The following is a 25,680-nucleotide window of genomic DNA, read 5'->3' on the forward strand; positions in this document are numbered from 1 at the left end:
AAACCCCAGGAAGAGTAGCTGCTGCCTTGGCAGGAACTAATGGGGATCCATAATAAACACCAGGAGTACTGTACTCTTTCAACTTAACACATTATAAAGGGTATGATATCCACCATGCCTACGGCTGCCACAGTTAGTTCAGTAGTGCAGTGCTTTCTATTCTTTTATTTGTGTAATGTTTTTATGTTCTGCCACTTGGTGGCGCTGTGTAGCAACTATCAATTCATGGCCATTTATCTGAGTTGCCTGTTAATTAACACGTGGAACAATCAATCACTTTTGTTGTGGAGAAAAACTATAATGCAACTGAAGAGATCATTATAGAAATTACAAGTTCTTATCTTCAGTGTCTTAAAATGGATATAGGCCTAGTCTTTCATTGTCACGGTCAGTTTTACATTTGTGTGTGTGTTCCTAATCTTAGACAAGTGTTGAGGCCCATGCACATGCTCTCACAACAATTTTATGAGGTGTTGAAAAACGGTTCACACCAGGATGGGTTCATTTAGAATTCACAATGATGAAAGCTCTACTGGATGAAGACATTAAATGATATACTGTTAATGAAGACAAATGATATACTGTTAATGAAGACATTTAATGATATACTGTTAATGAAGATATTAAATGATATACTGTTAATGAAGACAAATGATATACCGTTAATGAAGACATTAAATGATATACTGTTAATGAAGATATTAAATGATATACTGTTAATGAAGACAAATTATATACTGTTAATGAAGACATTAAATGATATACCGTTAATGAAGACATTAAATGATATACCGTTAATGAAGATATTAAATGATATATTGTTAATGAAGATATTCAATGATATACCGTTAATCAAGACAAATGATATACTGTTAATGAAGATGACAAATTATATACTGTTAATGAAGACAAATGATATACTGTTAATGAAGATATTCAATGATATACCGTTAATCAAGACAAATGATATACTGTTAATGAAGATGACAAATGATATACTGTTAATGAAGACAAATGATATACTGTTAATGAAGATATTCAATGATATACCGTCACCGTTAATCAAGACAAATGATATACTGTTAATGAAGATGACAAATGATATACTGTTAATGAAGACAAATGATATACTGTTAATGAAGATATTCAATGATATACCGTCACCGTTAATGAAGACATTAAATGATATACTGTTAATGAAGACAAATGATATACTGTTAATGAAGACATTAAATGATATACTGTTAATGAAGACAAATGATATACTGTTAATGAAGATATTCAATGATATACTGTTAATGAAGACAAATGATATACTGTTAATGAAGACATGAAGTGATATACTCTGAGTAAGGGTAATTTAGTAGGAGACCTTAAAGTGGGAGAAGGCTCTCTGAATGATCATGGACAAGCAGCACATTTTGGGGACAGTTCCACAACCTATCCAGATCTAACTCTGAATGTTTTATGTTTCTGGGGGGAAGAGCAGTAGAACCTTGGCTATAGGTGAGAGGTCAAACACCAGGTGGTGTTTCTCTGGTAAAGCCCAAGTATTTGATGTGTGGTGTATCAGTGTGTGTGTGGTCAGTAATGGAGAGACTGAATGACCGTTACAGTCTGGTGGTGGTCACGATTGATAACAGCTGCTGCTGTGGCTGTGCCACACAGAAACACTGTCTGAACGGTCACTATATACCTCTATACCCTATACTGAAAATACACATTTCAGTTAAATACATTCAGTTGGACATTCCTTTATACCCTATACCCATGGATTGATTTGGGTTTGTGTTTTTTGTGTGCATATTATTTATGGGTTTTCCTGTGATGATTCTATCAACATGGTTATATTAACCACTCAGTGTACACATGGCTACCCTGAAAGGAGGACAGTAGGTCTAACATACTAAACATAAACTAATTTATCTAAGCACATATACTTGTATTACTAAAAAGGAACTCCTGCCCACTGGAACTGTGGTTTCTCCACTAAACTCGACTCAACACAGAGCCAATGTTACAGTCTGTCAGATCCTGATGACAGACGTCAATGAGCTTGGGATCAACTGAAATGAAGCTGTTGCATGGAGTTCAGAGTCTGCAGGACCGTGTGAATGACTTCGCTTTCATCCACGGATCATTTTCATTCTCCATGCGTCATGGTTAGGTGCGCACACATCCAAACTACTCGTTTTCCATTGCTTTCAATGAACATAAAGTGTAAATCAACAGTCATTAAACTTCTCAAAGGGCAGTAATGATGAGGTCATGCATGTTCGCTAGTGAGCCCTAATTGTTTTGACCCGTCCTCGGCTCTGGGTTTTGTTCATGAGGGCATGCAATGGAAAAGGTTTAAAAACATTTTGCAATAAAAAACGAAAATGAAAGTTCTTTATTGAAGAGTCCTGGTAGTATCTACTTGTTTCATTCCATTTTCAGCCTAATGACCATGACTGTGATTATGAGTGGGAGGATCTTGGCAGCGAAGCGGTGGTTCTGGAGTAGCCCCTTGGCCTCCTGTCCTTAACCAGTAGAAAGAGATAGAGGGGAGTGCTGGGTAATCTGTTGCTGTGTAAACACAGGCCCAGAAAAGGCAGTGGAATGTCTCTGTGGTGGGAGCTGGAGGAAGGTTCAGGGAGAGGCCAAGGCAGGTGGTATACATCAGCAACGAGCTGACGTCTCCCCACTAACTTATCCAAACAAGAGACAGGCGTTAGCGATGCTGGGGAAGGGAAAGAGGAGGAGCGGGGGATAGATAGACAAGGGCCAGTATCAGGGGGAGTCATTTTTCTTCCTGGCTCAGCTCTGCTTTGCTCTGGTCTGTCCTCTATCCCAGAGAGAAAAAACAAGCGTTAGTACGAGACGGGACTGTTGCCATTTCTATAGCCCTTGATCCCGAGGCCTCCAGTCCTCCACTGATCTTGAGAACTCACGCAACAAATCACTGACGGGCAGATCAGAGCTGGTTTACATTGCAGGAGAACACTGAAGATACACATAGACGAGGGAGAAGAACGTACCATCCCCCACTGGGAACAGACGTCAGTTCAACATCTAGTTTTCATTTACACTTGGTTGAGTTGTCAACTAACTTGAATTCGATGTGAAATCAGCCAAAAATGTCACCCTGTCATTGGATTTCCGAACTTGCCTTATGTTGAGGACTTTTTGCTAATCCAATCAGTTGTCTGTGTTGATTCAACGTCATCACACTGAATTTTTGGGTTGAAATTATGTGGAAACAACATTGATTCAACCAGTTTTTGCCCAGTGGGATGTCTGCTGATGTCTGTGTCTCATTTTGCCTTTACAAAGTCTGACCAATATTAATGTCCCACTGGGCACAAACTGGTTAAATTGACATTGTTTCAACGTAATTTGTCAACAAATCTACGTGGGAAATACATTAGATTTAAAAAAAAGTAAACAACTGTTGTTTTGAGGGTAAAAATTCAACCACGATTATGTACAGTATGTCATCATGGTAACCAATTTTCAACATAGACAAACCTTGTATAAAATATGTTGAATTTGTACCTTTGAAACAAGGTCAGATCAATAAAACTATAGGCTGGGAAGCACCTCCTACTGGAGAGTTGATCTATCTACAGCTATCCCTTTGTTCTCCTATCCAGGGTTTTAACCAAGCCCAGCCCTGCTTAGCTATGATGTCACTGACTAATACCAATGTGCTATCATGAGAATGATTGTTGAGAGATCGCCACTTAATAGATTCACTGTTGCTATCGAAGTCATTCAAAAGGGTAGGTTCAATAGAGCAAATGAAATGTAACCAGACATTATCAATCATGTATCATCAATGATGCTATTTAGGCCTATATAGCATTTGGCAAGTCATCAACAGCTATTGTTTAAATTCAGCCCAGGATTGAACTAAAAATAGACAATACATATAGGCCTAGAGTTTCAAGCCTTGGTTGATTTCAAATGGAATCTACAAGTTAATAAGAAATATGTTGGATTTACGTCTCTATCTCAACCAAAAACAAAGTCCAATTCTTTAACTTAGATTTTTGGTTGAAATCCAACATCAATTATTAATTTGTAGACAAACTGGAATTAAAGCCAGGCTCAGTGGCACAGATGGAACTATCCAAGCAGAAGATACATCTCCTTCAAATGGTGATATTTGGTTGCATTGATAACCAAACACAATTCAATATTACTTTTGCAAAATTATCTGCACAGAATCTCCAACGGCATTGATCACTTGCGCCATGTACTTGAATGTAATCTCAACTAACTGTAATCCAGGTCATTTGGTTCTGCTATTAGATGAAGCACAGTGATAACACTTTAAGTTGTATACATAAACAAAATATCTGACATTGTATTCACATTCTAACTTTGGTGTGCTTTCAAATGGTTGAAAGTGGAGTTAACACATTTAGGTGCAACTAAACCAAATATCAGACATTGCTTTTCCATTGGAATTTGAATGACCTTTTAAATGGTTGAAATCGTAATGATAACACATTGGGAATTCAGCAAACTTTTGGCTGTCTTTTTGAGTGGGTGAAAATAGGTTGGAATCTTATTGATCAATATCTACATACTAAATATGAGCTAATTTTCCACGCTGAAATGATGTGGTGTGCCCAGTGGTGTCTGCCGTGTAAACATAATGGAAGTTACTCTTTAAACATTATGGCCATTATAAATTCACCACAGCATCTAATGTATCTGTTTGATTTATTTGGGCATGAGACTAAACAGAAAACACCATTCTCTATAGAGTCCTAAACAGTCAACTTACTTCTCTATAACTTGGATATTGATGGTGTCTCTTTTGAACTTGCAGTGGCTGGGCAAAGATCCAAAACCTTACTTTGAGTAATTACCATAATTTGACCATAACTGGTCATTCATGACCAGCATTTGAGCAGAATTAGAAAGTAGGGTTTAGTAATGCCCTTACAATATCACTAAAATAACAGACAAGCCTTCTGGTGCGTAGCTTCACCTTACATGAAGGGTTCATTTTCATGGATGTCAACAATAATTAGGAACTGGCAAACATTACCTTCTATGGAGATATATTAACCTTCTGTGTCTATTGGCACACGATCACATGGTTGGATTGTATGGTATCCCTCTCCGAGCTGGAAGAAGACAGACCTGCTTTGTTCTTGTCTTGTTGGGGCAGACAAACACATTTATTTTATTGCTGAATAACATTTTGCTTTTTAAATGTACAAGAACGAAACACATTTTGAAAAAATATATATTAAATACATCTGTAGCAGCTGTTGTCTTATTTTGACATCATGTCTTAGGAGAAAGTTTTGGCACTATTTAAAATGATTATTTTGTTCTCGAAATGAACTCGGTATGGGAGGCAATTTCAAACTATCTACCATAATGAAACAATGGTTTTGCTTTGGAACCGGCCTTTTTCTGCTCTAGCAATTTATGCTGCCCCATTTTAGACCTACTACATGTATTACCACTTATAATGTTAGTATGTCTTATGCTATTTAATTATATACCTGCCTGCTAGATGCAGCACATCTCATTTATGCTTAGGCCAGCTAGATAACAGAGAAATAACACTCCTACTCCACAACTCACTGGCAAGCAAATAATCCCAGACTTGACCCCTTAACTCTTTAGTAGATTCACAACCATGCCTGTACTCCCACGCAGTGTCCTCTCACATTCATATGACTGAAAACACTAGAGCAGGGCTCTCCAACCCTGTTCCTGGAGATCTACCCTCCTGTAGGTTATAACTCCAACCCTGTTCCTGGAGATCTACCCTCCTGTAGGTTTTAACTCCAACCCTGTTCCTGGAGATCTACCCTCCTGTAGGTTTTAACTCCAACCCTGTTCCTTGAGAGCTACCGTCCTGTAGGTTTTAACTCCAACCCTGTTCCTGGAGAGCTAGCCTCCTGTAGGTTTTAACTCCAACCCTGTTCCTGGAGAGCTACCCTCCTGTAGTTTTTAACTCCAACCCTGTTCCTGGAGATCTACCCTTCTGTAGGTTTTAACTCCAACCATGTTCCTGTAGAGTTACCCTCCTGTAGGTTTTAACTCCAACCATGATCCTGTAGAGTTACCCTCCTGTAAGGTTTCTATTTAAAAAAATTATTTCACCTTTGTTTAACCAGGTAGGCTAGTTGAGAGCAAGTTCTTATTTACAACTGCGACCTGGCCAAGATAAAGCAAAGCAGTTCAACACATACAACAACACAGAGTTACACATGGAATAAACAAACATACAGTCAATAATGTAGTAGGAAAAAAAGTCTATATACAGTGTGTGCAAATGAGGTAAGATAAGGGAGGTAAGGCAATAAATAGGCCATGGTGGCGAAGTAATTACAATATAGCAATTAAACACTGGAATGGTAGATGTGCAGAAGACGAATGTGCAAGTAGTGATACTGGGGTGCAAAGGAGCAAGATAAATAAATAAATACAGTATGGGGATGAGGTAGTTGGATGGGCTATTGACGGATGGGCTATGTACTGTACAGGTGCAGTGATCTGTGAGCTGCTCTGACAGCTGGTGCTTAAAGCTAGTGAGGAAGATATGAGTCTCCAGCTTCAGTGATTTTTGCAGTTCGTTCCAGTCATTGGCAGCAGAGAACTGGAAGGAAAGGCGGCCAAAGCAGGAATTGGCTTTGGGGGTGACCAGTGAGATATACCTGCTGGAGCGTGTGCTACGGGTGGGTGCTGCTATGGAGACCAGTGAGCTGAGATAAGGCGGGGCTTTACCTAGCAAAGACTTGTAGATGACCTGGAGCCAGTGGGTTTGGCGACAAGTATGAAGCGAGGGCCAGCCAATGAAAGCGTACAGGTCACAGTGGTGGGTAGTATATGGTGCTTTGGTGACAAAACTGATGGCACTGTGATAGACTGCATCCAATTTGTTGAGTAGAGTGTTGGAGGCTATTTTGTAAATGACATCGCTGAAGTCGAGGATCGGTAGGATGGTCAGTTTTACGAGGGTATGTTTGGCAGCATGAGTGAAGGATGATTTGTTGCGAAATAGGAAGCTGTTTCTAGATTTAATTTTGGATTGGAGATGCTTAATGTGAGTCTGGAAGGAGAGTTTACAGTCTAACCAGACAGCTAGGTATTTGTAGTTGTCCACATATTCTAAATCAAAACCGTCCAGAGTAGTAATGCTGGACGGGTGGGCAGGTGCGGGCAGCGAACAGTTGAAGAGCATGCATTTAGTTTTACTTGCATCTAAGAGCAGTTGGAGGCCACGGAAGGAGAGTTGTATGGTATTGAAGCTCATCTGGAGGTTAGTTAACACAGTGTCCAAAGAAGGGCCAGAAGTATACAGAATGGTGTCGTCTGCGTAGAGGTGGATCAGAGAATCACCAGCAGCAAGAGCGACATCATTGATGTATACAGAGAAGAGAGTCGGCCCGAGAAGTGAACCCTGTGGCACCCCCATAGAGACTACCAGAGGTCCGGACAACAGGCCCTCCGATTTCACACACTGAACTCTATCAGAGAAGTAGTTGGTGAACCAGGCGAGGCAATCATTTGAGAAACCAAGGCTGTTGAGTCTGCCAATAAGAATGTGGTGATTGACAGAGTCGAAAGCCTCAGCCAGGTTGATGAATACGGCTGCACAGTAATGTCTCTTATCGATGGCGGTTATGATATCGTTTAGGACCTTGAGCGTGGCTGAGGTGCACCCATGACCAGTTCTGAAACCAGAAGATATGGTGGGATTCGAAATGGTCGGTAATCTGTTTGTTAACTTGGCTTTCGAAGACCTTCGAAAGGCAGGGTAGGATAGATATAGTTCTGTAGCAGTTTGGGTCTAGAGTGTCTCCCCCTTTGAAGAGGGGGATGACCGCGGCACCTTACCAATCTTTGGGAATCTCAGACGATACGAATGAGAGGTTGAACAGGCTAGTAATAGGGGTTGCAACAATTTCGGCAGATAATTTTAGAAAGAGAGGGTCCAGATTGTCTAGCCCGGCTGATTTGTAGGGGTCCAGATTTTGCAGGTCTTTCAGAACATCAGCTATCTGGATTTGGGTGAAGGAGAAATGGGGGAATCTTGGGCGAGTTGCAGTGGGGGGTGCCGGGCTGTTGACCGGGGTAGGGGTAGCCAGGTGGAAAGCATGGCCAGCCGTAGAAAAATTCTCAATTATAGTGGATTTATCGGTGGTGACAGTGTTTCCTAGTCTCAGTGCAGTGGGCAGCTGGGAGGAGGTGCTCTTATTCTCCATGGATTTACAGTGTCCCAGAACTTTTTTGAGTTTGTGCTACAGGATGCAAATTTCTGTTTGAAAAAGCTAGCCTTAGCTTTCCTAACTGCCTGAGTATATTGGTTCCTAACTTCCCTGAAAAGTTTCATATCACAGGGGCTATTCGATGCTAATGCAGAACGCCACAGGATGTTTTTGTGCTGGTCAAGGGAGTCAGGTCTGGAGAGAACCAAGGGCTATGTCTGTTCCTGGTTCTACATTTTTTGAATGGGGCATGCTTATTTATGATGGTGAGGAAGGCACTTTTAAAGAATAACCAGGCATCCTCTACTGACGGGATGAGGTCAATATCCTTCCAGGATACCCGGGTCTGGTCGATTAGAAAGTCCTGCTCGCTGAAGTGTTTTAGGGAGCGTTTGACAGTGATGTGGTCATTTGACCGCAGACCCATTACGGATGCAGGCAATGAGGCAGTGATCGCTGAGATCTTGGTTGAAAACAGCAGAGATGTATTTGGAGGGCAAGTTGGTTAGGATGATATCTATAAGGGTGCCCGTGTTTACGGATTTGGGGTTGTGCCTGGTGGGTTCATTGATAATTTGTGTGAGATTGAGGGCATCAAGCTTAGATTGTAGGATGGCCGGGGTGTTAAGCATGTCCCAGTTTAACTCCAACCTGGTTAACTCCAACCCTGTTCCTTTAGAGCCACCCTCCTGTAGGTTTTAACTCCAACCCTGTTCCTGGAGATCTACCCTCCTTTAGGTTTTTACTCCAAACCCAGTTATAACTAACCCGAATCAGATTATCAACCAGCTAATTATTAGATTCAGGTGTGCTAGATTAGGGTTAGAGTGAAAACCAACAGGAGGGTCCTCTCCAGGAACAGGGTTGGAGAGCCCTGTACTAGAAGCATGAGCACAGATATAATATTTTTGCACAGGGATGGGCAACTCTGGTCCTCGGGGGCCTGATTGGTGTCACACTTTTGCCCCAACCTCAGCGAACACACCTGAGTCCAATAATAAATGTATCACAATCATCAGTTTAGAATGCAATTAGTATAATCTGCTGTGTTTTCTAGGGGTGGGGAAAAGTGTGACACCGCTCCAGCCCCCGAGGACTGGAGTTGACCAATCCCAAGTAAAACACCAACGACCTCAAAAGGTTTGGATCGCTTCATGTAATGGCTAAGGTGTTAAACTGACAGTCACAGTGTCGTAGGTTTTCCATTCGGGCTACCCCCAGAAATAGCTACACTATTATTGAGAAATTAAGTTAAAACAATTTCCCAAATACTTTCCCATACAGCAAGTGTTCCTTGCAACTCTCCACTACTCTTCCTCTCTACTAGTCTTCCTCTCCACGAGTCTTCCTCCCCACTAGTCTTCCTCACCACTACCCTTCTTCTCTACTAGTCTTCCTCTCCACTAGTCTTCCTCTTCACTACCCTTCCTCTCCACTAGTCATCTTCTCCACTACTCTTCCTCTCCACTCGTCTTGGCCTGTTTCACCTTGACCTGTGTAACTGCAGCTGTCCTCGTTGGCTCCCTGCCCACTGCTGTCAATGGGCCTTTTGTTCCATGATGATCATCACTTCTGTTTCATAAACACACAGCTCAACTACTGTGCTACCACCATTTTCACAAGCTTCTCCATTTGCTTTCATAGGCCCATTAGTTATGGTGACTACCTCACTGCTCCACTGTGATAAGGGGTGAGTGGTGATGTTTCTGGTGCAAAATGGCTGCCATGGCTTGGCTAAGGTGGGTGCTACACATTTGTTCCCCCATACAATGTAAAAAGCTATACATTCAATAGTAATAATTCTAAGATAATGTTTGTTTTTATTAGTGCTGATAAAATTGGTAGTGCAGACTGCGTTTCTGTCAGGAGAGGTAGGCTTACCCATTTTGTTAGTTCCCTTTATGCTGCTGACCCTTTATTGAAAAGGAAGACTTTCTTTACTTCCATTTCCAATTGGAATGTTGAACTGTTGGTGTTAGCAATAGGAAACAGTTAAGCATCCAACCACTTCAAGGCTAGGATCTCTAGAGTTACATTCATACTGTACACAGTATTGCAAGTGGGTGGATTATCTTGCTCCAGTTAACCAAACTATTGGCTGATGTCTTTGACTTTAGGTTTCTGCTCTCCTGCACTGTATGTGTGCAGGCATGCACGTTGACATGTACAGCATCCACACAAGTTAGCATGTACAGCATCCACGCACGTTGACATGTACAGCATCCACGCATGTTAGCATGTACAATATCCACGCACGTTAGCATGTACAATATCCACGCACGTTAGCATGTACAATATCCACGCACGTTAGCATGTACAGTATCCACACACGTTAGCATGTACAGTATCCACACATGTTAGCATGTACAGTATCCACACATGTTAGCATGTACAGCATCCACGTATGTTAGCATGTACAGTATCCACACACGTTAGCATGTACAGTATCCACACACATTAGCATGTACAGTATCCACACGTCAGCATGTACAGTATCCACACACGTCAGCATGTACAGCATCCACACACGTTAGCATGTACAGCATCCACGCACGTTAGCATGTACAGTATCCACACACCTCAGCATGTACAGCATCCACACACGTTAGCTTCCCAGTGGTCTGGACAGGAAAAGTTCTTGACAGAGTCGCACTACTACTTTGGACTTCACACACATCTATTGTCTGGACTAGCTCTTCAACCCCAACCCACCCCCATGCCAAATACAACCTCCCTGAAGTTCAAATCTGATACATATTTGATAAGCGATGGGGCACATTTCACAGCATGGGCCGTCTAAATTATGCAAACTCCAGCATCCTCTTATGGCCAGAAGTGGAGTTGGGCCTAGTTGTCAGAGGGAACGCACTATGACAGGCCCATGCGATGGGGAAGGTGGTGTATGAAATATTTATCCCGCTAAGTAAAGCCTCAGCTGGCGCTGGTGGAGTTGACTGGAGGCGTTGTGTAACGTGCGATGAGCCTGCCAACCCCATCGGGCGCCCCGGGGTAATGCACTTCACTTTGACTAAGTCTGGAATGTTCCTTTTTCTGTTCCCATTTCTCCCTCCCCATTACTGCTTCCCTTTAAAAACTCCACCTGCTCAAAACTCAACCTCCTCTACCCACTCCAAAACTTTAGATTAACTTGTGGGAAAGACCAGCAGAGCGATACAACACCAGGGTAAGAGTGTGGCTCTATCAATGACAGGGTTGTGGGTTCAATCCCGCTGGGGCTATAATGCTCAAATGTATTATGCACTCTCTGTAGGTATTTTGGGATAAAAGGGTTTAGGGTAAAGGGTATAGGATAAAGGGTCTGCTAAATGGCATTATATTGTGTATATTGTATATACAGTTGTCGGGAGTTTACATACACCTTAGCCAAATACATTTAAAAACTCTATTTTTCACAATTCCTGACATTTAATCCTAGTAAGAATTCCTTGTCTTAGGTCAGTTAGGATCACCACTTTATTTTAAGAATGTGAAATGTCAGAATAATAGTAGAGAAAATTATTTATTTCAGCTTTTATTTCATTCATCAAATTCCCAGTGGGTCAGAGGTTTACATACACTCAATTAGTATTTGGTAGCATTGCCTTTAAATTGTTTAACTTGGGTCAAATGTTTCTGGTAGCCTTCCAAAAGCTTCCCACAATAAGTTGGGTGAATTTTGGCCCATTCCTCCTGACAAAGCTGGTGTAACTGAGTCAGGTTTGTAGGCCTCCTTGCTCGCACACGCTTTTTCAGTTCTGCCCACAAATTTTCTATAGGGTTGATGTCAGGGCTTTGTGATGGCCACTCCAATACCTTGACTTTGTTGTCCTTAAGCCATTTTGCCACAACTTTGGAAGTATGCTTGGGGTCATTGTCCATTTGGAAGACCCATTTGCGTCCAAGCTTTAACTTCCTGACTGATGTTTTGAGATGTTGCTTCAATATATCTACATAATTTTCCTGCCTCATGATGCTATCTATTTTGTGATGTGCACCAGTCCCTCCTGCAGCAAAGCACCCTCACAACATGATGCTGCCACCCCTGTGCTTCACGGTTGGGATGGTGTTCTTCGGCTTGCAAGCCTCCCCCTTTTTTCTCCAAACATAACGATGGTCATTATGGCCAAACAGTTCTATTTTTATTTCATCAGACCAGAGGACATTTCTCAAATAAATACGATCTTTGTCCCCATGTGCAGTTGCAAACCATAGTCTGGCTATTTTATGGCGGTTTTGGAGCAGTGGCTTCTTCTTTGCGAGCGGTCTTTCAGGTTATGTCGATATAGGACTCGTTTTACTGTGGATATAGATACTTTTGTACGTGTTTCCTACAGCATCTTCACAAGGTCCTTTACTGTTGTTCTGGGATTGATTTGCACTTTTCGCACCAAATTATGTTCATCTCTAATAGACAGAACGCGTCTACTTCCTGAGCGGTATGATGACCTGCGTGGTCCCATGGTGTTTATACTTGCGTACTATTGTTTGTACAGATGAACGTGGTACCTTCAGGCGTTTGGAAATTGCTCCCAAGGATGAACCAGACTTGGGGAGGTCTACAATTTTTATTCTGGGATCTTGGCTGATTTCTTTTGATTTTCCCATGATGTCAAGCAAAGAGGCACTGAGTTTGAAGGTAGGCCTTGAAATACATCCACAGGTACACCTCCAATTGACTCAAATGATGTCAATTAGCCTATCAGAAGCTTCTAAAGCCATGACATCATTTTCTGGAAATGTCCAAGCTGTTTAAAGGCCCAGTCAACTTAGTGTACGTAAACTTCAGACCCACTGGAATTGTGATACAGTGAATTATAAGTGAAATAATCTGTCTGTAAACAATTGTTGGAAAAATTACTTTTGTCATGCACAAAGTAGATGTCCTAACCGACTTGCCAAAACTATTGTTTGTTAACAAGAAATTTGTGAAATGGTTGAAAAACAAGATTTAATGACTCCAACCTAAGTGTATGTAAACTTCCGACTTCAACTGTATTGTAGCAAATGGTGGGGCAGGAAAGCAAACTCTCGTCGCTGGCATGAAACGCAACACACCCTACGCGTCACTCAAATAGGGTTAACCCACTTGGTGGGAATTGTAATGTGGCTCATAAAGCAAGGATCATTACTATATACACTACCAGTCAAAAGTTTTAGAACACCTACTCATTCAAGGTTGTTTCTTTATTGTTACTATTTTCTACATTGTAGAATAACAGTGAAGACATCAAAACTATGAAATAACACATATGGAATCATGTAGTAACCAAAAAAGTGTTAAACAAATCAAAATATATTTTATATTTGAGATTCTTCAAATAGCCACCCTTTGCCTTGATGACAGCTTTGCACACTCTTGGCATTCTCTCAACCAGCTTCATGAGGTAGTCACCTGGAATGCATTTCAATTAAGAGGTTTGCCTTCTTAAAAGAGGTTAAAAGTTAATTTGGAGAATTTCTTTCCTTCTTAATGTATTTGAGCCAATCAGTTGTGTTGTGACAAGGTAAGGGGGGTATTCAGAAGATAGCCCTATTTGGTAAAAGACCAAGCCCATATTATGGCAAGAACAGCTCAAATAAACAAAGAGAAACAACAGTCCATCATTACTTTAAGACATGAAGGTCAGTCAATACAGAAAACTTCAAGAATTTTGAAAGTTTCTTCAAGTGCAGTTGCAAAAACTATCAAGAGCCATGATGAAACTGGCTCTCATGAGGACCGCCACAGGAATGGAAGACCCAGTTACCTCTGCTGCAGAGGATAAGTTCATTAGAGTTACCAGCCTCAGAAATTGCAGCCCAAATAAATGCTTCACAGAGTTTAAGTAACAGACACATCTCAACATCAACTGTTCAGAGGAGACTGTGTGAATCAGGCCTTCATGGTCGAATTGCTGCAAAGAAACCACTACTAACGGACACCAATAAGAAGAAGAGACTTGCTTGGGCCAAGAAACATGAGCAATGGACATTAGATCGGTGGAAAATTGTCCTTTGGTCTGGAGTCCAAATTTGAGATTTTTGGTTCCAACCGCTGTGTCTTTGTGAGATGCGGTGTGGGTGAACGGATTATCTCCGCATGTGTTTTTCCCACCGTAAAGCATGGAGGATGAGGTGTTATGGTGTGGGGCTGCTTTGCTGGTGACACTGTGATTTATTTAGAATTCAAGGCACACTTAACCAGCAAGGCTATCACAGCATTCTGCAATGATACACCATCCCATCTGGTTTGCACTTAGTGGGACTATTATTCGTTTTTCAACAGGAAAATGACCAAACACACCTCCAGGCTGTGTAAGGGCTATTTGACGAAGAAGGAGATTGATGGCGTGCTGCATCAGATGACCTGGCCTCCATAATCCCCCGACCTCAAACAAATTGAGATGGTTTGGGATGAGTCGGACCACAGAGTGAAGGAAAAGCAGCCAACAAGTACTCAGCATATGTGGGAACTCCTTCAAGACTGTTGGAAAAGCATTCCAGGTGAAGCTGGTTGAGAGAATGCCAAGAGTGTGCAAAGCTGTCATCAAGGCAAAGCGGGGCTATTTGAAGAATCGCAAATATAAAATATATATAGATTTATTTAACACTTTTTTTGGTTACTACATGACTCCATATGTGTTATTTCATAGTTTTGAGGTCTTCACTATTATTCTACAATGTAGAAAATCGTAAAAATAAAGAAAACACCTTGAATGAGTAGGTGTTCTAAAACTTTTGACCGGTAGTGTATATAGTAGTGATCCTTGCTTTATGAGCCACATTACAATTCCCACCAAGTGGGTTAACCCTATTTGAGTGACGCGTAGGGTGTGTTGCGTTTCATGCCAGCGACCCGAGTTTGCTTTCCTGCCCCACCATTCACTACAATACAGTTGAAGTCAGAAATGTACATACACTTAGGTTGGAGTCATTAAAACTTGTTTTTCAACCATTCCACACTTTTTTGGTGACTACATGATTCCATATATGTTATTTTATAGTTTTGACGTCCTCACTATTATTCTACAATATAGAAAATAGTAAAAATAAAGAAAAACCATTGAATGAGTAAGTGTTCTATAACTTTTGACTGGTACTGTATATATATGCAATTAGAGTTAGGAAGTTTCATTGCAAAGAGCTGTGTTAACACTGGAAGTGTTGGCCTCGTTTCTTGTGGTTTACAAAACGCTTCTTGTTGACAAGATCTACAAAGTGTGTTGAAGTCACCTCTCTCCTTGCCTGCATCATTTACATTGTATGCATTTTGTCTATAAATCTGAAGTGGAAGTGGTGGCACAAAACAGCATTGACCTTATTTTCTGTAGGTTTCTTCTTGGCATAGTCTACTCTTTCAAAATGGCCGCACCAGGTTTCACTTCCTGTACACTGTGTTCTATAATCCTGAAGTTTTGTCTATGTTGGATCCCAGGGGAATCCTGCACCACTGAACCAGTCTCCAAACCAGGTTTAATATTTGATGAGATTAGTTCCGCTCACTGGTTCTACACTGTTAGTTCTGCTGACTGCCTTAGAGTCTAAATTGAGCAGGTGACTCAATAATCCAGCTTTCTTCTGTCCAGATAACCCTCTGCTGGTTTGCACATTCTAAATAGGGCACCAATCAGAGAGAAAACAGATTTTAGCTGTAAAAGTGTGTAATCCCAGTGTTTCCATCTTTAATGATGAACATTGTCATTTGATGTCCAGATTTTCAGAGGCAAAACATTTGAATGGGATTCCAATGATCCCTGAGAAAAGAAAGAAGATTGAACAGGAAGTAGCACTAGCCATGTTGTATTTCCCAATGACAGACAGGACTAATGTCAAAAACACAACTGGTTCTTGTCATAAAAACAAAGGTGGACATATGGCAGATTTCCCATTAAGACTTTACTTAATAACATGCGATTCCTGCTTTGTAGAAGTGTTGAATTTCAACTAACCGCATGAAGACCATCTGCATCCCACCTACAGCACAGGTTTCAAGATGATATATTGGAAGAAAAGTGTTTATTTGGATTAGATTGATTTAGTCCCTCTAAATCAGAAAGGACTGTGCTCTGCCACTAGTAGGGACTTGACGTTGTCTGTTAGTCAACAGATGTCCTGAGAGGTAGAAAGAGCAGGAGGGGAGGTGGAGAGTTAATTATATGTTTGGATTTAGGTTCTTTGATTGATGTTCATTTAGACAGCAACAGACAACACTCTCTCTAAGTACTCCGCGCTTGTAAAAGAGCAGCACAACAGGGCTTTTAAATGCAAAGTGGGGCCAGTAAAACTCTAAACAAAGTAAAATCCTCGTCAAACTACAACGTAAACAAACAGATGTAAGAGAGGGGACAGACATGTCAGGGTGTTATGGTATCTGTGGTTGAACTAAGAGAGGGGACAGACATGTCAGGGTGTTATGGTATCTGTGGTTGAACTAAGAGAGAGAACAGACATGTCAGGGTGTTATGGTATCTGTGGTTGAACTAAGAGAGAGAACAGACATGTCAGGGTGTTATGGTATCTGTGGTTGAACTAAGAGAGAGAACAGACATGTCAGGGTGTTATGGTATCTGTGGTTGAACTAAGAGAGAGAACAGACATGTCAGGGTGTTATGGTATCTGTGGTTGAACTAAGAGAGAGAACAGACATGTCAGGGTGTTATGGTATCTGTGGTTGAACTAAGAGAGAGAACAGACATGTCAGGGTGTTATGGTATCTGTGGTTGAACTAAGAGAGAGAACAGACATGTCAGGGTGTTATGGTATCTGTGGTTGAACTAAGAGAGAGAACAGACATGTCAGGGTGTTATGGTATCTGTGGTTGAACTAAGAGAGAGAACAGACATGTCAGGGTGTTATGGTATCTGTGGTTGAACTAAGAGAGAGAACAGACATGTCAGGGTGTTATGGTATCTGTGGTTGAACTAAGAGAGAGAACAGACATGTCTTTCTATATTGGTCAGTGTGTTTATCTTATCTCTGAGGTAAACATTCTTTTCTAGAAACAGTGCACAGTAGATACTGGTAGAGATGTAGAATAGTGTACATTTCAGTATTCCTCAGCACTTTAAAGAGGCAGTATGGAACATAGCTTACTACAGTTTTTTTTTACCTGATCATAAACCAAAAACACATTCCTTGTGGGACATGAAATATGGTCAGGCCTATGTTGTTTACATTTGCAACCTGCAAGAAGGAGAACCTATTGCGAACCAGGAAGACAGTGCTGTTGAAGATGGGCGGCCTAGACACTCAGTAGACAAGCTTTATAGCTTTTCAAATTATTCAAATACCCCAAAAATATTTCAAGGAATACTATTCCTTTACTACTATATATCATAGACGTTACAATCTATTTGGAATGCACCTTTAATAGGCCTGGTAAGAATGTTGGGTGACAGAGGGAACAGGCAGTCAGATGTTGATCTAGCCCAAAGACAGACAAGCCTATAGAGGAGTAGTTGAACTTGAGTTTCTAAAATTAGCTTGGGAAATGTGAAATAGTTCCGTCCCATGGCTATATGACAACACAGAACACATTTACCCATACATGGTCTGCAAACCAAGTCTTTCTCTCTGACAGACAGACAGATGGCATCATAAAATGTAATTGATAAGATCACTTACCTCGAAATTACTATAAGACACTGTGGAGATATCACAAACACAGTTGAAATAATAAGTGGAGGTAGCCATGGTTACCACCAAAACACAGTAGCCCCCTTAGTTTGAGACATTTAAGTCACTAGAAAGTGTATCATAAAGTCCAGTCCCACTCTATAGTTGGTTATAGAGTCAAACGATAATCATAATGTAATCTTTTACTTTATTCATATTATTCAAAGTCTGGGTTTTAGAATGGATAAGCAGGGGCTCCATTGTGAATGAAAATTATAACTACTCAAGAAACGTCAATGTTTTTGTCGTTGAAATGTACAGAATGTATTTGTACTGTAGTTGTGGTTACACTGATAATTATCCATGTACACATAACCAAATATGTTGACAAGGAAAAACATCTTAAAGTAGCCCTATGTTTACTTAACAGGTCGTTCTGTCCATTAGAAACCATTGTATAATGTTCTAGTCTAAGGGTGTTTAGAGCACAGACTGTCTGGTGTGATTCTTATCAACAGGCCTTCCTGTCTTTGAAATTCCAGGGCTGCTTGCATAGGCCCATGCCCACTTCCTTCACAGTAGCCTCAGACATTACAACTGCACATAAGCACACGGACATCACAGCACATTGGACAGTGATTAGGGGGTCCCAAAAGGGGACAGAGGCAAATCCAAATTAATACACTGAGTTCATTGATGTTTTCTCACTCAGTCACTGCAGAGATGTCAGTAAAATAATTTAATTTGCAGAATGGGGTGAGGGGTTTCAACGCCAACGTCATTTAACTAATTTCATACGTTTTAACGCTTGCCTTGCTATAAATATAAAGTAGAGATTCAACCAGACATGAGTTCAACAATGTGAACAGTTCACAAATGTTTGCTAATAGTCTAATTTGTCTATATTGACTTGTTGCTTGAGAATTGTTGTAATGGTTCAACACACTGATGCACACATTTTATTCCTAGTTTTGTGTCGGAATCTCCTCCAGGGATCTGGCCCCATTCCCTTTCAACGGACCTCTTCCTCCATCCCCCTCTCCCCTTGAGAAACTGGCAACATAGTTTATCAGATTCCTCTTCCTGGGAATATGTTGCCCTTTGGTTTTAATAGCATAACCCTCTGTGTCCATGTCCCATACTTCAACAGGAAGTGGAGGACTGTTATAGAGAAAGGACATTGAGAGAGTGTTTGTGTTTTCGCTGAAATGTATCCATATTATTATTTATTCTGCTGATACCCGGCCGAGAAAGTCCCCGGTTTTGGGACTGAAGGTTTAATTCTTACACTGACACTAATAGCAAGACATATTATCAAAATCATAACATATATGTAGGAATTTAGCATTTGCTAGTAAGCCAGTACTGACATGTTAGCCACGGTTAGTTTGAATAGCACAATTCAGATCATTTCAGTTGTTGTTGTTATGACAACATCTATGACATCTATTACAGGCTGTGAGCGTGCAACAGAGAGGACAGCAGTCCTCCTAAGATGATCTGTCCTTGTCAAAAGGTTGAACGAGAAAAAACAACCAAGGGTGTTCTGTCATTCACATGCAACACATCAGACACTATCAGTACAGTTCTCTGACTGTAACACTGTTGTTCAGGGAGCACCAATGATACAGTCACCATCATGATAACATCTCATGTCATATTGCAACTCAAAGTTATTGCATTCTGTTCTGTATAAAACAATAAACAGCGGCTACCTTGGCACTAACTTTGTTTTCATTGTGGGGAAGAAAACAACAGCCCAGAGTTTAAAAGTCCAATGCAGCCATTTTTATCTCAATATAAAATAATTTCTGGGTAACAATTAAGTACATTACTGTGAATATTTTCGATTAAAGCGCTCAAAAATAAACAAAAATTGCTTCTTAGCAAAGAGCCATTTCTCAAGATAGAATTCAACTAGGACTGTCTGGGAGAGGTCTGAGTGAGGAGGGGAAAACAGAAAATGAGCTGTTATTGGCAGAGAGGTTTGGAACTCTTTCTTATTGGTCTATTAACTAATTTACTCCATGGCGATGTCACCATGGAAGGCCAAAACTCCATCCCACCAAAACAGGCTGAAATGTCAGGATGTCTTCTCAAACAGCTCTTACACTAAAAGGGCATTCTGATTATTTTCAAAATGTCACAGTATTATTCCAAATGCATAGTGTGGAAATATATAAAAAACACAGAAATATCACATTTTTGACTGCAATGGGCCTTTAAGAAGTGGTGGCGGCAATGAACTGAAGTTAGAGTAACTTTGTGGATGTTTGTGTTTCCTGGGATGTGAATGACAGCCAACATGTCAAAGACTACTGGAGTCTCTGGAACAGTCCACCACAGCTGGGCAGTGTGCTGATGGAAGAGAGAAGAGATCATGTTACCAGTGTTTGATGTTGTGATCCAGAGGACGCTCTATAACAGAGATTCACCATTTAAGAACATTGTTCTATCTGTGAACTGTGAATCTGGAGACCAGCCTAAAGGCCAACCTGCCCTTTGACTGCCAGAAGCTACCCTTTGACTGCCAGACGCTACCCCTTGACTGCCAGACGCTACCCCTTGACTGCCAGAAGCTACCCCTTGACTGCCAGAAGCTACCCCTTGACTGCCAGACGCTACCCCTTGACTGCCAGACGCTACCCCTTGACTGCCAGACGCTACCCCTTGACTGCCAGACGCTACCCCTTGACTGCCAGACGCTACCCCTTGACTGCCAGAAGCTACCCCTTGACTGCCAGAAGCTACCCCTTGACTGCCAGACGCTACACCTTGACTGCCAGACGCTACACCTTGACTGCCAGACGCTACACCTTGACTGCCAGATGCTACACCTTGACTGCCAGACGCTACACCTTGACTCCCAGAAGGCTATGTGCCACTACAGTGTCAACCCTAATTGGGTCAAGAACAGAGTCAACTATATTATGTAACGATTATTAAAAAATAACTGAAGAGAACATTAGGATTCTATGATTTATATTTTTTTATAGTAAAAGCAGTTTTAATAGTAAAGCCAGTAAAGCTATGTTTTGTTATTTCTAGAAAATACCTTCATTCTCTGTATATAAACCATCCATAAAGGGATATACATATAAATGCACATCCCTCTGTGCGGGCGAAGTCTTCAAAGTTCCTTTGGACTTCCAAGTGGATGTTTCGCTCAGCCACAGAGGACACTGGGAACACAAGCTAAGTGCTTTAGCGGCTGGTGACACTAACGCAATAGGACAGAGTCAGTGAGGCGCTGCAGAAGAAGAGTGCTGTGTGAGGTGACTTGTGGGACAATGGGGCCGCTTTTCACAAATAAAACACAACGCTCATCAAGAGCCTCCACTGTGTACTTTGGCTTTGTGTCAGGTGTTTATCTATAGCAAAAGAGGACAGGGAGATATCTGACCTGATGATAACAAAAGCTGTAACTATTAGAGGTATAGTCTACAGTAGTCTACATTTCTCCCTCTTCCAATGGTGGAACACTCTATAGTATAGTTGTAGAAACTCCACACTAGTGATGGTGTAAATGTTTTTCTACTTTAAAACAAACAGAATCATAAATAGATTTTGTTTCATATAAATGCCAGTGGCCAACTGAAATGCATCAGTCTGAGGAGGGTATCAGGACTAACCTGCATTATGATATTTCTAGACTCCAGAGCTGTAAGACTCTCATGCCTGATACACCTGCATGGCCAAACAACACCTCAAGCTGAGGGGAGATCTGGTCACGACAACTTTTTTTTCGGGGGGGCGGGTTGGGACGCTTTGGTATTCCCATTGCTTTCTCATGCTTTGCATCAGGTTACCTGTGTACAGTTACAGTACGAGGCGTAAGATATTCCAAAATGGCTGCCTTCCATTGAAGGCCAGAAGGGTAAACATCTCGCTATGATCTTAGTCCAAAAAGTTCTATAGAAAATGATGTAAAGCACCGAGGGTAGTCCTGACAAGGAACAGGGTCTGAATTTAGCTCAGAGCTCATCATTTAAAATACTTCTGAAATTTGTTGTCGATGTCCCCTTTAAATCAGACTGGAGAAGGCCATAAAGAGATGACCATCCAGCTTGTCTCTGGTTGAGAGTATGATATTGACGTCTTTGGTCAGAAAGAAAGTAGCTTGTCTCATTTTTGGCCATTTTCCGTTAGTTTACCACGATCCCCAATAGTTAAACCTCTGACATAATGGAGTTTACACTGTTCTCACCGCTTTACATTAGACATTTGATTCAAGACACCATCTTCTACGTTTGTGTTTGAATCCTGTGTATTGTTGCATTAAAGATACACTGTGGATGCTAATATCTCATGAAGCCACACCAATCTCTAGTTTTAGGCAAACTATACTGAACAAAAATAAACGCAACATGTAAAGTGTTGGTCCCATGTTTCATGAGCTGCAAAATATTCCAGAAATCTTTCATATGCACAAAAAACGTATTTCTCTCAAATTTGTTTACATTCCTGTTACTGAGCATTTCTCCTTTGCAAAGTTAATCCATCCACCTGACAGGTGTGGCATATCAAGAAGCTGATTAAACAGCATGATCATTACACAGGTGCACCTTGTGCTGGTGACAATAAAAGGCCACTCTAAAATGTGCAGTTTTGTCACACAACACATTGTCACAGATGTTTCACGTTCTGAAGGAGCGTACAATTAGCATGCTGACTGCAGGAATGTCCACCAGATAATTTAATGTTAATTTCTCTACCATAAGCCTAAAACATTGTTTTAGAGAATTTGTCAGTACGTCCAACTGGCCTCACAACCGCAGACCAAGTGTAACCACGCCAGCCCAGGAACTCCACATCCGGCTTCTTCACCTGCAGGGTCGTCTGAGACCAGCCAGCTGAGGAAACTGAGGAGCATTTATTTTCTGTAATAAAGCCCTTTGTATGGGAAAACTAATTCTGATTGGCTCAGCCTGGCTACCCAGTGGGTGGGCCTGGCTCCCAAGAGTGTGGGCCTATGCCCTCCCAGACCCACCCATGGCTGCACCCCTGCCCAGTAATTGTGGGCAGTGAATTTATTTCAATTTACTGATTTCCTTATATGAACAGTAACTCAAATTATTGAAATTGTCGCATGTTGCGTTTATATTTTTGTTCAGTATATATGCTCATGGGCATGGGGGAGGTGTGCCCCTTTCTATTCAATGAGATCAACTCTGGATAATATTTCTGCCCATGTATGAGACCCCTTCTTGTCTCTAGAGCATTCTGAGAGCCATACGTTCTGTGTAGCACCTTTAATTGTAAGCAGCATTTCTCTTTTTTTATCCCATCCCTTTTCCCTCTTTAAAAACATCATGCGGGGAAAGTATTTTCAACTTTGCAAAAGTAATGAGGCTGAAGAATCGACTGTGTGGAAGCAGTGCAGTGAGATGGAAGGACCTTGGAGGACTGCTAAAAGCAAAGCCGCTGAATTCTCCCCTCCCCCCCAGCAGAGATCTATAGGACATTACAACTCAAACAGAATGAGTCTGAAAACAGTCATTGAACACAGGTTTGATTTTCAAAGCAAACATTTAACTGTGACTGACTGGATTTAAACCCAGCTCTGCTATACACCACAAGACTGTGTCAGCCCGCTGCAGAAGCTCTGGGAGCTAATACTAGTCGTGAGATTGACCCATATAGGGCTACCAAGTGGCGCAGCGGTCTAAGGCACTGCATCTCAGTGCTAGAGGTGCCACTACAGACCCTGGTTCGATTCCAGGCTGTATCACAATTGATCATGATTGGGAGTCCTACAGGGCGGCGCACAATTGGTCCAGCGTTGTCCGAGTTAGGGTTTGGCCGGGGTAGGCCGTCATTGTAAATAAGAATTTGTTCTTAACTGCCTATCCTAGGCAAATAAATAAAATATACAGTGCAAGTCATGTGAAGACATTGAAAAGCTCTGTAAATCCATTCCATGACTATAGCCTGGCTTTCTTCTCACACTGTGTAAATGTGACTGACCGAGACACAGAACATGAAACTGGCTTTCTTCTCACGCTGTGTAAATGTGACTGACCGAGACACAGAACATGAAACTGGCTTTCTTCTCACGCTGTGTAAATGTGACTGACCCGAGACACAGAACATGAAACTGGCTTTCTTCTCACGCTGTGTAAATGTGACTGACCGAGACACAGAACATGAAACTGTCAGAGGTCACATAAACACAATCTTCTTCCTATAACATCAGGGCAGGTGAACCTCAGTAATATAGAGTCAGTAGGACTACTCCTCAGTGTAATATAGAGTCAGTAGGACTACTCCTCAGTGTAATATAGAGTCAGTAGGACTACTACTCAGTGTAATATAGAGTCAGTAGGACTACTCCTCAGTGTAATATAGAGTCAGTAGGACTACTACTCAGTGTAATATAGAGTCAGTAGGACTACTCCTCAGTGTAATATAGAGTCAGTAGGACTACTCCTCAGTGTAATATAGAGTCAGTAGGACTACTCCTCAGTTTGTGCTCTCTTTCGATACCTCTCCCTCTCCATTGGATCCAAAGATCTTGTTTTGCAACAGTGAATGTCTACATATAAATATCTACCCTCCTGGGATTGATTTGACCTATATATAGCCAATAACCCCAGATGTACAATAAACATGGTCAAAGCATGATAAAAGGCTGCTCTATAGTTAGATGCAACTGTTTGACATATTGCCTTTACAGAGTAACAGTGGCTAAATATTTCCATGACTGCGTTTCACGCTTCTGCTCAGTCTTTCCCTGATTGTGTTTCTATACAAAGTGTTGCTATACAAAGTCAGGAAGCTGCCTGCCCTTTGAGATTTAGTAAGGCCTTGTTGAGATACACTATATATACAAAAGTATTTGGACACCCCTTCAAATGAGTGGATTTGGCTATTTCAGCCACACCTGTTGCTGACAGGTGTGTATAATCGAGCACACCGCCATGCAATCTCCATAGACAAACGTTGGCAATAGAATGGCCTTACTGAAGAGCTCAGTGACTTTCAACGTGGCACCGTCATAGGATACCGCCTTTCCAACAAGTCAGTTGGTCAAATTTCTGCCCCGCTAGAGCTGCCCCGGTCAACTGTAAGTGCTGTTATTGTGAAGTGGAAACATCTAGGAGCATCAACGACTCAGCCGTGAAGTGGTAGGCCACACAAGCTCACAGAACGGGACCGGTGAGTGCTGAAGCGCATAGCGCGTTAAAACCGTCTGTCCTTGGTTGCAACACTCACTACCGAGTTCCAAACTGCCTCTGGAAGCAACGTCAGCGCAAGAACTGTTCGTCGGGAGTTTCATGAAATAGGTTTCCATGGCCGAGCAGCCGCACACCATGCGCAATGCCAAGATCACCATGCGCAATGCCAAGCATCGGATGGAGTGGTGTAAAGCTCGTCGTCATTTTACACTAGAGCAGTGGAAACAGCGTTCTCTGAAGTGATGAATCACGCTTCACCAACTGTACAGTTTGGTGGAGGAGGAATAATGGTCTGGGGCTGTTTTTCATGGTTCGGGCTAGGGCCCTTAGTTCCAGTGAAGGGAAATCTTAAAGCTACAGCATACAATGACATTCTAGACGATACTGTGCGTCCAACTTTGTAGCAACAGTTTGGGGAAGGCCCTTTCCTGTTTCAGCATGACAATGGCCCCGTGCACAAAGCGAGGTCTATACAGAAATGGTTCGTTGAGATCGGTGTGGAAGAACTTGACTGGCCTGCACAGAGCCCTGACCTCACGCCCATCGAACACCTTTGGGATGAATTCGAACGCCAATTGCGAGTCAGGCCTAATCGCCCAACATCAGTGCTCGACCTCACTAATGGTCTTGTGGCTGAATGGAAGCAAGTCCCCGCAGCATTGTTCCAACATCTAGTGGAAAGC

General features: G+C 41.7%; 1 long non-coding RNA gene across 1 annotated transcript; it reads right to left on the reverse strand.

Moving 5' to 3' along the window:
* Positions 1-582: 582 nt before the first annotated feature.
* On the reverse strand, positions 583-5,987 carry LOC123725161 (uncharacterized). The gene is made up of 2 exons (XR_006757577.2): positions 5,045-5,987; positions 583-2,827 (listed from the first exon to the last, which is right to left on the reverse strand). It is a non-coding gene; the product is annotated as an uncharacterized LOC123725161 (long non-coding RNA).
* Positions 5,988-25,680: the final 19,693 nt, after the last annotated feature.

This window comes from Salmo salar, chromosome 26, assembly GCF_965601325.2.
Source record: "Salmo salar chromosome 26, fSalSal1, whole genome shotgun sequence".
Classification (NCBI taxonomy): domain Eukaryota; kingdom Metazoa; phylum Chordata; class Actinopteri; order Salmoniformes; family Salmonidae; genus Salmo; species Salmo salar.